The sequence below is a fragment of the Rhopalosiphum maidis genome, chromosome 3 (assembly GCF_003676215.2).
Source record: "Rhopalosiphum maidis isolate BTI-1 chromosome 3, ASM367621v3, whole genome shotgun sequence".
In the NCBI taxonomy this organism is placed as follows: domain Eukaryota; kingdom Metazoa; phylum Arthropoda; class Insecta; order Hemiptera; family Aphididae; genus Rhopalosiphum; species Rhopalosiphum maidis.
The window spans coordinates 44,719,767-44,734,264 of record NC_040879.1 but is presented as its reverse complement, the minus strand read 5'-3'; the positions used below and the strand labels follow the sequence as shown (position 1 = coordinate 44,734,264).

Here is a 14,498-nt window from a genome sequence, read left to right as displayed (position 1 = left end):
AAATTAATTAATGCTAAATCAGATCCATATTCTGTTTCTAGTGGTAAAAGTTTCAAGATACTAAATTAAGAATTGAATGTGTTTCATAAGCCATAAAAAATTTGAATTTGTCATATACGTTAAAATTATCATATAAAACATGTTTTTATAGAGTTTATGAGGTATCAGCTTAAATTAAATACTTGGAAATTAATAATCCTAATATGAATCATTTAATGAATTCATTGGTCATGGTTTCATGATACTAATTTTTTGTTTCACTAATATTAAGTTGCTACCAATTATGTTCAATAACCTTTACATACATTGCATAAATCCAATATTATTATCAATATCTTCTAGTCTATTTTCAAAATAAGATGTTGATACTTTTCAAAAGTGCTATGAATGTAAATTCCTGTCCCAGCAAGCCTTGGGTGAACTGCTGCACTGCTATCTGAAAAAAATGTTGTCAGTTAAATATGTAAAATCGGTGGAGAATTAATTGAGAATTGATTGTTTTATAAGCAGTTAAAAATATGAATTTATAACACGAGTCAAAATTATCATTTAAAAGCATGTTTATAGTGTTTATGAAGTATCAGCACATCAATGAAATACATGGAAGTTAATAAAGCTAAATAGGAATCAATTACTTAATTCAATGGTGTTAGTTTCATGTCAATTAATTGAGAATTGAGTGTTTCATAAGCCATAAAAAATTTGAATTTGTCATATACGTTAAAATTATCATATAAAACATGTTTTATACAGTTTATGAAACATTGTCTTAAATGTAATGTATGAAAGTAATTAATGCTAAATCAGATCCATTTTCTCTTTCTAGTGGTCAAAGTTTCAAGATACTCAATTGAGAATTGAGTGTTTCATAAGCCATAAAAAATTTGAATTTGTCGTATACGTTAAAATTATCATATAAAAACATGTTTTATACAGTTTATGAAACATTGGCTTAAATGTAATGTATGATATTAATTATTGCTAAATCAGATCCATATTCTTTTCTAGTGGTAAAAGTTTCAAGATACTAAATTGAGAATTGAGTGTTTCATAAGCCATAAAAAATTTGAATTTGTCATATACGTTAAAATTATCATATAAAAACATGTTTTATAGAGTTTATGAAACATTGGCTTAAATGTAATGTATGAAAGTTTTAATGCTAAATCAGATCCATTTTCTGTTTCTAGTGGTCAAAGTTTCAAGATACTCAATTGAGAATTGAGTGTTTCATAAGCCATAAAATATTTGAATTTGTCATATACGTTAAAATTATCATATAAAAACATGTTTTATAGAGTTTATGAAACATTGGCTTAAATGTAATGTATGATATTAATTAATGCTAAATCAGATCCATTTTCTCTTCTAGTGGTAAAAGTTTCAAGATACTAAATGAGAATTGAGTGTTTCATAAGCCATAAAAAATTTGAATTTGTCATATACGTTAAAATTATCATATAAAAACATGTTTTATACAGTTTATGAAACATTGTCTTAAATAAATGTATGAAAGTAATAATGCTAATCAGATCCATTTTCTCTTTCTAGTGGTCAAAGTTTCAAGATACTCAATTGAGAATTGAGTTTTTCATAAGCCATAAAAATTTGAATTTGTCGTAGACGTTAAAATTATCATTAAAAACATGTTTTATAGAGTTTTATGAAGCATTGGCTTAATGTAATGTATGATATTAATTATTGCTAAATCAGATCCATATTCTCTTTTCTAGTGGTAAAAGTTTCAAGATACTAAATTGAGAATTGAGTGTTTCATAAGCCATAAAAATTTGAATTTGTCATATACGTTAAAATTATCATATAAAAACATGTTTTATAGAGTTTATGAAACATTGGCTTAAATGTAATGTATGAAAGAATTAATGCTAAATCAGATACTTTTCTCCTTCTAGTGGTCAAAGTTTCAAGATACTCAATTGAGAATTGAGTGTTTCATAAGCCATAAAAATTTGAATTTGTCATATACGTTAAAATTATCATATAAAAACATGTTTTACAGAGTTTATGAAACATTGGCTTAAATGTAATGTATGAAAGTTTAATGCTAAATCAGATCCATTTTCTCTTTTAGTCGTCAAAGATTCAAGATACTCAATTAGAATTGAGTGTTTCATAAGCCATAAAAATTTGAATTTGTAATATACGTTAAAATTATCATATTAAAACATGTTTTATAGAGTTTATGAGGTATCAGCTTAAATTAAATACTTGGAAGTTAATAAAGCTAAATAGGAATCAATAACTTAATTCAATGGTGTTGGTTTCATGTCATAATTGAGAATTGAGTGTTTCATAAGCCATAAAAAATTTGAATTTGTCATATACGTTAAAATTATCATATAAAAACATGTTTTATAGAGTTTATGAAACATTGGCTTAAATGTAATGTATGATATTACTTAATGCTAAATCAGATCCATATTCTCTTTCTAGTGGTAAAAGTTTCAAGATACTAATTGAGAATTGAGTGTTTCATAAGCCATAAAAAATGTGAATTTGTCATATACGTTAAAATTATCATATAAAAACATGTTTTATAGAGTTTATGAGGTATCAGCTTAAATTAAATACTGGAAGTTAATAATCCTAAATATGAATCATTTACTGAATTCATTGGTCATGGTTTCATGATACTAATTTTTTGTTTCACTAATATTAAGTTGCTACCAATTATGTTCAATAACCATTACACATACATTGCATAAATCCAATATTATTATCAATATCTTCTAGTCTATTTTCAAAATAAGATGTTGATACTTTTCCAAAGTGCTATGAATGCAAATGACTGTCCCAGCAAGCCTTGGTGAACTGCTGCACTGCTATCTGAAAAAAAGTTGTCAGTTAAATATGTAAAATCGGTGGAGAATTAATTGAGAATTGATTGTTTTATAAGCAGTTAAAAATATGAATTTATAACACGAGTCAAAATTATCATTTAAAAGCATGTTTATAGTGTTTATGAAGTATCAGCATCAATGAAATACAATGGAAGTTAATAAAGCTAAATAGGAAACAATTACTTAATTCAATGGTGTTAGTTTCATGTCAATTAATTGAGAATTGAGGGTTTCATAAACCATAAAAATTTGAATTTGTAATATACGTTTAAAATTATCATATAAAACATGTTATTATAGAGTTTATGAAACATTGGCTTAAATGAAATGTATGAAAGTACTTAATGCTAAATCAGATCCATTTTCTCTTTCTAGTGGTCAAAGTTTCAAGATACTCAATTGAGAATTGAGTGTTTTCATAAGCCATAAAAAATTTGAATTTGTCGTATACGTTAAAATTATCATATAAAACATGTTTTATAGAGTTTATGAAACATTGCTTAAATGTAATGTACGATATTAATTATTGCTAAATCAGATCCATATTCTCTTTCTAGTGGGAAAAGTTTCAAGATACGAAATTGAGAATTGAGTGTTTCATAAGCCATAAGAATTTGCATTTGTCATATACGTTAAAATTATCATATAAAACCATGTTTTATAGAGTTTATGAAACCATTGGCTTAAATGTAATGTATGAAAGTAATTAATGCTAAAAAAAAACACTTTCTGTTTCTAGTGGTCAAGGTTTTAAGATACTAAATTGAGAATTGAGTGTTTCATAAGCCATAAAAAATTTGAATTTGTAATATACGTTAAAATTATCATATAAAAATATGTTATATAGAGTTTATGAAACATTGGCTTCAATGTAATGTAATGAACGTTACTAATGCTAAATCAGAACCATTTTCTCTATCTACTGGTCAAGGTTACAAGAGATTAACTTGAGAATTGAGTATTTTATAAGCATTAAAAAAATGAATTTGTAATATACGTCAAAATTATTATATAAAAACATGTTTTATAGTGTTTATGAGTTATCAGCTTAAATGAATACTTGGAAGTTAATATTGTTAAATAAGAATCATTTATTTAATTCAATGGTATTGGTTTTATGTCAATTAATTGAGTATTGAGTGTTTCATAAGCAGTTTAAAATATGAATTTATACCACGAGTCAAAATTATCATATAAATGCATGTTTACAGTGTTTATGAAGTATCAGCATCAATGAAATACATTGAAGTTAACAAAGCTAATAAGAATCATTTACTTAATTCAATGGTGTGGGTTTCATATCAATTAATTGAGAATTGAGTGTTTCAAAAGCTATAAAAAATATGAATTTGTAAAATACGTCAAAATTATCATATAATAACATGTATTATAGTGTTTATGAAGTATTGGCCTAAATGAAATGTATGAAAGTTTTTAATGCTAAATAAGAAACATATTCTCTATCTAGTGGTCAAGGTTTCAAGATATTAACTTGAAAATTGAGTGTTTCATAAGCAATAAAAAAAAAAGAATTAGTAATTTACGTCAAAATTATCATATAAAAGCATGTTTTATAGTTTTTGTGAGGTATTGGCTTAAATAAAATGTATGAATGTTAAGAATTGTAAATGATAATTATTTACTTAATGTTACGTTAAGGGATTCATGACACTATCTTTTCGTTTCATTGACTATTAATTTTCTATCATATCAGAATTCATTTACTATTACGCGTACATTGCATAAAGCCATTATTATTATCAGTATCTTCCAGTCCGTTTTCAACGTATGATATTGGTACTTTCGTAAGTGGTAGAAAAGTGAATTTATGTCCAGTATGCCTTGAGTTGTCTTCTGTACTGCCATCTGAAAAATGTAGTCAGTTAAATATGTAGAATAGTTGGAGGATATTATGTCACTACTACACACAATAAGCAGAACGAAAATCTTTATACAACTAGTACGTGGAAAACACTGAATAATTAAGAAACGAAAACAATCAAACAAAAATTATTTGACAAACTTAATTCTCAATATAAAATATATGAATACATAGAACAGTTGAATTTTTAATAAAAATAGGAATGTAAACTGCAAATGATATGAACATAAACTTATAACAGATAAGATATATTAATTTGATAAGCCATAAAAGATAGTACAAATCTAAGATAATATTTTATAGAATTTGAATGTAAGATAATCGTAACAGAAGAATACACTATACATATACTATACTATACTGTACATTTTTCTAAATCTACTGCTTGTGAATATGAAAAAATATGAATTTTTATTATTCATCAAAATTAACCTGTAATAAGGAAGGTTTATAGTTTTAATGAAGTAAAATAATCAATTTAAAGAAACATATGAAAGTTAAAATTCATAAAATAAAATCATTTTCATAATCTAGAAGACATGGAATCAAGACACTTATTTGAGAAGTGAGTGTAGTATAATTAGTGGAATATAGGAATTTATAGATCTCGTCAAAGTTATCATATAATTGTAGTAAAAATATAATGATTTTTATAGCAAACGCAAATATTAAGAATGAAAATTACAACCCAAATGTGTTTAATAATAATTTATTAATATTGGTTACAAATCTCAATTTTTCACTACTATTATTTGAACATGAATTACATTCAACAACCATTTCATGTACATTGCATACATCCATTATTATCAGTATCTTCTATTTCATTTTCATTATAGGATGTTCATACTTATACAAAGTGATAAAAATGCGAATTTATGTCTCAGCCTGCCACGAGTGATCCGCAAAACTGCCATCTGAATAAATGTAATCAGTAAAAATATATAATGATTGTAAAATGAAATAATAATCCAGTGTTCCATAAGCGATTTAAAATATGAATTTGTATAATACGTCATATTTATCATATAAAAGCATATTATTTAGTGTTTATGAAGTATGGCCTTAAATGTAATGTATGAAAGTTATTAATGCTAAATCAGATTCATTTTCTCTTTCTAGTGGTCAAGGTTTCAAGATACTAACTTCAGAATTGAGTGTTTCATAAGCAATAAAAAATATGAATTAGTAATATATGTCATAATTATCATATAAAAACATATTATATAATGTTTATGAAGTATTGGTTTAAATGAAATGTACGAAAAGTATAAATGGTAAATTAGAAACAATTTTTCAATCTAGTGGTCAAGATTCCAAGATATTAACTTGAGAATTGAGTATTTTATAAGCAATTAAAAAATGAATTTGTGATATACGTCAAATTTATCATATAAAACATGTTTTACAGTGTTTATGAAGTTTTGGCTTAAATGAAATGTATGAAAGTAATTAATGCTAAATAAGATAAATATTCTCTATCTAGTGGTCAAAGTTTTTAGAGATTAACTTTGACTTGACTGTACTATAAAAAGTTAAAAATAGGAATTTATAATTCTCATTAAAATTATCATATAAAATCATGTTTTATAGTGTTTATGAAGTATTGGCTTAAATGAAATGTATGAATGTTAAGAATTGTAAATAATAATTATTTATTAAATTTTACGTTCAGGGATTCATGACACTAACTTTTCGTTTTATTGACTATTAATTTTCTATCATTTAATAGAATTCAATAACTATTACGCCTAAATGTAAATATTAATTGTAAATAAGAAACATTTTTTCAATCTAGTGATCAAGGTTTTAAATGATTATCTTGAGAAATAACTGTTGTATAAACAGTTAAAAATGGGAATTTATAATTCTCATAAAAATTATCGTATAAAAGTATGTTTTATAGTGTTTATAAAATATTGGGTTTAATGATATGTATGAAATTAAGAATGGTAAATAACAAGTATTTACTAAATGTTTTGTTCAGGGTTTCATGACTCTAACTTTTAGTAACATTATTATTAATTTTCTATCAATTATTACAATTCAATAATTATTACGCATACATTGCATAAAGCCATTATCATTATCAGTATCGTCCAGTCCGTTTTCAACGTATGATATTGATTTTTTCTAAAGCGGTAGAAAAGTGAATTCAAGTCTCAGCATGCCTTGAGTTGTCTGCTGTACTGCCATCTGAAAAAATGTTGTCTCTTAAATATGTAGAATGGTTGAAGAATAACTTGAAAATTCAGTGTTAAACATGCGAATAATAATTAAGATAGTTTATTGCAATAACAAATGTTTACAATTAGAATTCAACGATAAATATTGAAAAGATCTTTTTAAGGGGAAACAATTAATCAGTTGCTACTGCTCCAGAAATTTTTTAATATTATATTTATAAAACTATGAGTTATTTATTTTTCTATAAATTCGAAAGGTAAATTTATATATTTTCCAAAAACACCGTATATTGTATTTTATATCTTTAAATTGCAGTTAGATCAAATAATCACAAATTTTATGATATAGAAACAATAATTGTATAAATGTTAATTGAATAAAATTCAAGTTTTTCCAAAAGCTATAAATTACTAAAGAAATTCAATTTTTTTTTTAAATAATTCTATTATCTTTAAAAAATTCTAATAAAAATATTTGATAAAAAATGAAACCGCTCTACGGTTATTACTCGTCATGGTTATTCATTTGCATATTATAGCACAAGAACAAAATAGTTTTCTTTTTCCACAGTTTTTGTTTTTAGTTTTTCCTGATTATTTTGAAAATTATAGTATAATTATGATTTTATATTTGCTCCCGGACTACAATTATTAGATTTAATTTTTTAACAATAACTATTAAGATAATAGTTAAATTTATTTATATTTAAACATCAATAGATACATATATGTATATTTATTAAGCTCAAAGTTATCAAATTGTTGTAGACAATATCATAATTATATATATTTCTCCTACATCTATTTATGGCTTCTTAAGAACGTCGTTCTAAAAGATTAATATTCTAAATCAATTTTTAATGCCAAACAAAAATCGAGTGAAAATGAAACAATAGTGTACTTGAATTACTTTAGAAATTCTATTGTTGTTTCATTTCGATTAAATGCCTATTAGTAAAAGTTGATTGATTAATTACTAAATGTTTTTTATATAATATCCATTTATATCACGAGTGTAAAAATGTCAACAATATTTGATTCCGCATGTATGAAAATTGCATATACAGAACGCCGTCTCCTGAAATATATTATATTTTATAATTTATGTTGACATGTTTCTGAACTATATGTTTACAAACCACAATCATCTGATCTCAAAATAATAAAATATAACGAAAAATAATACCTCAAATTTTTGAATACGTTATGTTTATTGATATGGCAAATCATTTAATTTGACATAAATTGCATGTCTATAAGGTGACTCTTTTATCATGAACCACTCATTATTTTAAAAAGTATTCATGTTTTTGAAAATATTTTTTTACATAGAATTTAGTTGTTAAAAAATCAACGTTTTTATTAAAAATTATATGTAAATATTTTTTATCCTTATATTTTTTAAGTTTTTTACTTTTTTGAATGACAACATAGTTTTAATTTCATATTCCAAAGCACAATAATTTTCTGAGTATTTTGATACATAAAATTCGAATTTAGGGTGAATAGTTAATGAGTTATACTTATTTAAAGTTTAGACTAGCGGAGTAGTGGACAAACATTTTGCGGGGTAACCCCGTACCATTCCACTCCGCGCAACAAAAACTTTAAATACGTATGACTCATAAACTACTCGCCCTAAATTCGATTTTTATGTATCAAAATACTCAGAAATTTATACTGTTATGGAATATGAAATTAAAACTATGTTGTCATTCAAAAAAGTAAAAAACTTAAAAAATATAATTTTTTAATAAAAACGTTGTTTTTTAACAATTTGAAACTATGTAAAAAAATATTTTCAAAAACATTAATATTTTTTTAAATAAGTGTTGTTTGATAAAAGAATCACCTTGTATACATTTTTTTTTTCGTTAAAATATATCGAAAATTTCGTAATTCATAATTCGTTTCGTCGTGTTTTACCCCGTTTATGCACCAACAGTGTTTTAACGTCTTATATATGTTACCTATTTAGTAGTTACAGATAATTAGACACATTCAATCATAGCTTTCAACTTGACATTTTTTACATAGGCACAAATAAGCAGCATACAAGCACCAGGTATAACGTATCTAATCTACTGCAAGTTGTAATTATTTTTACTGGAGATCACTGATAATACCTAATATCGTAATAATCACATTATAAACACTTGGCTTTAAACTTTTTATTTTTATGTACAAAAAAATCACTAGAACTCAAGGATCAAAAAATAAAAATAAAATTAATGTTATTTTCAATTCTTTTTATTTATAAATGAAAATTCCATAATACTCTCCGGAATATTTTGACATTATTCTACAAATCAACACGCTTTACAAAATATGATATGATAAATAGATATACAATAATCGCTTTGACGTCATATTGTACCTTTGTACCTATTACGACCTATACATAGGCGTAATTCGTATAAAAATATAATTAGTATTTGATTACATACATATTATATGTAATATTCTCCACATTTGAAGATTGTATCATCAACAGATTAATAAACTTGTACTTAGTGTTTTATATGTTGTTCAATTGAAAAATTATCATTATCTAATGTCGAATCAAACTTGTAGAGTGGTATTAGCACTTCCGCTGATTCTAAAGCAAAAAATTCATGTTAAAAATATCTGAACTAAAATTACCCAATGGACAAAAAAATCTAAGTTTTGTGTAGGTATACTATTAATTTTATTATATTTTATTATTAAATATTTTGATATTTTCTTTTCTTCAAGTTCAACTTTTTATTAACTAAATGAATAATAAAAGATTACATATTATTATATATAAAATGTGTATTATCAGGTGTACGTTGTTAATTAAAAATTAATCAATAAAACATAATAAAATAACCTATTTAACTAATTTGAACTCTTAAAAAATTAAAATTAAAAACAAACGTTAAAAACCTATTTACAAAATTCATCTTATATCTACAATATTGTTCTTATGGCACTTATTATTCAGATATTAAATTATCAATAAATAAATGTATCTATAACAATCAAAACCAAAAAAATCAACTATTCACGCACACAAAAAACACGATATTTGTAAATATTTGTTTTCTTCATAATTAAATTTTATCAAAAAATATTTATATCACCGATAAGATGCAGTCTTAAGTCTATATCAAATTCAGATCAGTGGATAATTTTGAAATTAATTTCACGGAGTACCTACACGATTGAACTTTTAGTATCAGATATTTTGTCTGTTTGATATTTTAATTTGGTCATCATGACCGAATACCTTTCCGCGTTAGCAGTCAAATCCGTATATAAAGGGTGCGTGTAAAACTATGACCCGTCATAACTATAGGTACACAATAATGACTGTTCATTTTTATTTTGCTGTGATTAGACATTTCTCTGCCCCCCCTTGTGGCCTTGTGCCGGTCAACGTTACAGCAATTAGGTATATAATATCGTTATCAATTCGTATACATACCGTGTCCAAAATGCAGGCGCATGTCGGTTTTTTAAAATTACTCGTATACCTACTTTTCGTTTTAATTAAATTCTTATTTTTAAATACAAAGGACGCGCTTTATGGCGTCTGACGAACCTGACCCTTGTGTGACGTGTGGCGGCAACGGTGATAATGATGATGATCTTATTGACGGTGTTAATCCAAGCGCAATCCACTTCCTTGAGAAAATAACGCGAGCGAACAGAAAGACTGTGATGACCTTAAGTGCGAAAACATCATTCCACATGCCTACAACGAATCGCGTACCCACCTGGACAGGTACACCTAACTGCGAATTATGCGAGGACCTATATGTATGTATAATGGGAACGTTGTCGGTTCGCAAAATATATTGTGTATACAATAATCGTTATGGTTTATGAATCGTGCAGCGTTTAAGAAGAAGAAATTGATGATGCGTACACGACGCCTGTGCATAATATATATCTCGACGAAAACGGCCGTGTCGGGAAACTCATTGTTATACGCCGGAGTAACACTAATTACACGTCTTGTCCAGCACCGTAAGTCTTGTACACTTCCGACCTTGACGGCTTTTTGTTGTCGGAAAAAGGGACATTCTTATATTATATATACTTTTTTCGTACTCCGCGATTGTACTAATAGATTATCTCGTGTCATAGTAACACATATCACAATAATATATAATATTATATATTACGCGTGTACCGCCAGTGATGAGTTTTTCCCGTGTATCTACATTCAACGTCTATTAATTAAATATATTACTATATTAGTCATTAGGTTATTATATACCTCCGAGGACAATAGAGTATCATAAATAATAATATGTGTGTGTAATTATTATTACATTACTATCATAATCTTTGGACTATGTTTTTCCCAGCCTTCCGGTCCTATTTTGGTTTTTTTTTATTTTTTTTAAATGAATAAAAATACATAATGCAAGGAACATATAGATGAGGTATTTTTATTTAATGGTTCTTTCATCTAAATGCTGAGTTTAAGAATTTTCAAGTGGATATAGGTAAACTTAATGGCCTTATTTTCAAATACTTAGATTTCGTTATTTTAATAAACAATATTCTATGATGATACCAATCTCTCTTTTTCCCAACATTATTCACTGTTTTTTCCTGTAAACTGTTAAATAAATAATTTATTTTTTAAATGTACCTATATAATGTATAGTTTTTGATTTATTTAATTTTGTATACCAAAAATAACTATAGGTTTGTTATAAAATAGATTACGAGTATAGCAATTAATAAGTTTAATACGGGGGCTATGATTATTTGAAAATAATAATTAATATTAATCAATCGAAATTTCATAGTTTGTAAAAATTACTAAGTTAAATATTACTTACATATACATTATTATAGTTTTGTAAAACCAAGAAACTACTTATTTGAAATATAAAATACGAGACATTTTCCGGTTTAAAACTATTTCTTTCCTTTATTTGTAAATTCGTTTAAAATTTGATTTTTTAATAATAAATCACATTTTTGAAAAATACAAAAATTGCCCTTTCAAAAAACAAATAATTATTTTTCAAAACTTTTCAAGGTTTTTGAGTGACTTTTTAGCCTAAAAAGGTGATCAAATCATTATAAAAATAAACGCCATCAACAAGAATGGTCAGATTCTTGGGGTCAACCAGTAATCAGTATTCAACATTAAAATTAATACAATAACTTTCGCGGGTGGTAAAGGATCTTCTAGTGGCATAAAACATATTATTCATGTATTCTGCAAAAATATCCCGCACAAAATAAGTCATCAGGTCAACTAATAAACATTTTATATTAGCATTTATTTATCTAAAAACGTCTGTACAAGTAGGTAAACCATGAATAAAATATTAAAAGTAGGTATAATATAATATCGCAAATATTCTAAAAATTATCATATACTCGTAGGTATAAACACATAATGTGATTAGGTTAAGAAGTAAGAACATATAGATACTAAGTGATGTTATGTGATAGAACTACCAGGAAATGATGTATTATTGAGCTATTCTCAAAAACCGGTCATCATAACGAAATTTAATAAATCAAACAGTAACAACAGTAATAATACGTATAGGTAATACAATAATAGATAACATAGAATCTCAATCGTTTTTTTAATGTGGTGGTTTAACATAGTTTCCTGAATAAAATAAGATTCTGAAGGGCATTCTTTATACAAACAATTTAACGATAAAGAGTTTTGTTTTATTTGATTTAAAATGTAAAAATGTTATGTTATTGTGTTGTAGCAACTTTTAATTGATTTAATGTGAATTATCATAAAGACAAACAACGGAAAGATTATAAGATTAAATACACATTACATATATATACTACACGTTTACACTAATGATAAATAAAGAACACATTGTCTGTGTTTGTATTTTACACGATAAATCTTACGTTGATAATGGTTGTAAGACGAAAAAAAATTTTTTTTTCATTTTGAATTCAATTAATTATGATTTAATCTGTATTATTTTATAATGAACTGTAGTAATAATATCTTTGCATCAAAAATGGTTTGTTTGATAAATATTGTAGTTCAATGTTATTCATTACAAATTATTTTTTTATAACTAATGACTTATGAGTTTATACATATTGAGTTTGGCTCATTATTTATTGTTCATGTAAATTTTACATTTTGTTTTTTGAAAACCTTTAGTTTATCCCTTTTAGAAAAAACATAAGATTATTAATAACATACTCTTAGTATGTTTTATGAGTTATGGTAGGCAAAAAAATATATTACTGATCTTATGTTTTAATATTGAGGTTTATTTATTTTGAAAAAAAATTAATTATTGTAAGGAATAAATTATGACGGGAAAAGTAGGAAATATAATTTTGTCTTTTAAATATTCAACATGAAAAATTTTGAATGTGTACTTGCGTGAACACGTCACTCCGTTATAGTTTTCACCTTGTAAAATAGAAAAATTAAAAAATATTGCATTTTTTTTGTTACATAAATTTTTTCCCTAGACATTAGATTTAATGCATAAACAATCTTAAATGTATTATGATTTATGATTTATGCATTTATGGTCATAATAAATATAAAATAATATAAGATATTATTACGATAACAGCTAACTAATGTATTTATTGTTTACTGATGATACATGATTCATCGATAATTGTTATAAATGTAATTCAATTAGACTACTAGATTGAGTTAAGTTGAAAAAGCAATGCGAATAATACATTATTATGTCTGTCATCTGAGATACATGATTAAAAATCAAATCGCGAGAATTCGGAAAGTTAGGAACTTAAACGCAGAGATATTATTTTAAAAACATGTAAGTACTTATTTGTATACATTTGTATTATTTACATTATACATGATGCATTATTTTTACATTGTACTTGACAAAATATTACACTATATATATTCTTCTATTATGAACAAACGTGGACTCAACGACAACGAATAGGTTTACAGTGTATAATATGTATTATGTATAGATGCCTATGTGTACGAAATACGAATATAATAAGAGTCATCGTCCAACATTGTAAGAATTTGTATTTTTACGTTTATGGACTATTATATACTTATATAGGTTAAGAACAACACTTACAACATTCGAGAGTTTACTAGCAGGTATCTGCATAAAATGAAACGACATTTTGAAGTATCACTGCAATCTTTGCCTGGTGTCTGACGACTCTATCGATCAAAATTCATTACATGTCACAGGCTTAGAAAGAAAGGTAGAAAAGTAAACAATTTTTACTTTATTTATTATAGATATTGTATTAAAATAATACGCACCACGGCACACGATCTTTTTAATATATAGTGATACGTCCCATCAGTGTTTTCTGCTTATCTATTATTATATTATTATATACTATATATTAAAATTTATAAGTTTATTGTAAACGGTATACAGATAAAATAAACAAAATCATGAATCGTTATAGTTTCATGATGATACTTAATGTTAGAAATTCTTATAAATTAACAATTTGCCATGATTATTGATTATAAATTTTATTTAAGTAGGTTTCATATTGATAGTTTGTCAAATAAATAAATAAATAAATAATAATAATAAAAATCTATCAAAAAATAAAACATTA

The 14,498-nt window shown here is 25.2% G+C and overlaps 1 long non-coding RNA gene across 1 annotated transcript; it reads right to left on the bottom strand.

Moving 5' to 3' along the window:
* Window positions 1-395: 395 nt before the first annotated feature.
* LOC113558673 lies at window positions 396-4,934 on the bottom strand. Its single transcript, XR_003405680.1, has 3 exons — window positions 4,791-4,934; window positions 4,599-4,727; window positions 396-436 (listed from the first exon to the last, which is right to left on the bottom strand). It is a non-coding gene; the product is annotated as an uncharacterized LOC113558673 (long non-coding RNA).
* Window positions 4,935-14,498: the final 9,564 nt, after the last annotated feature.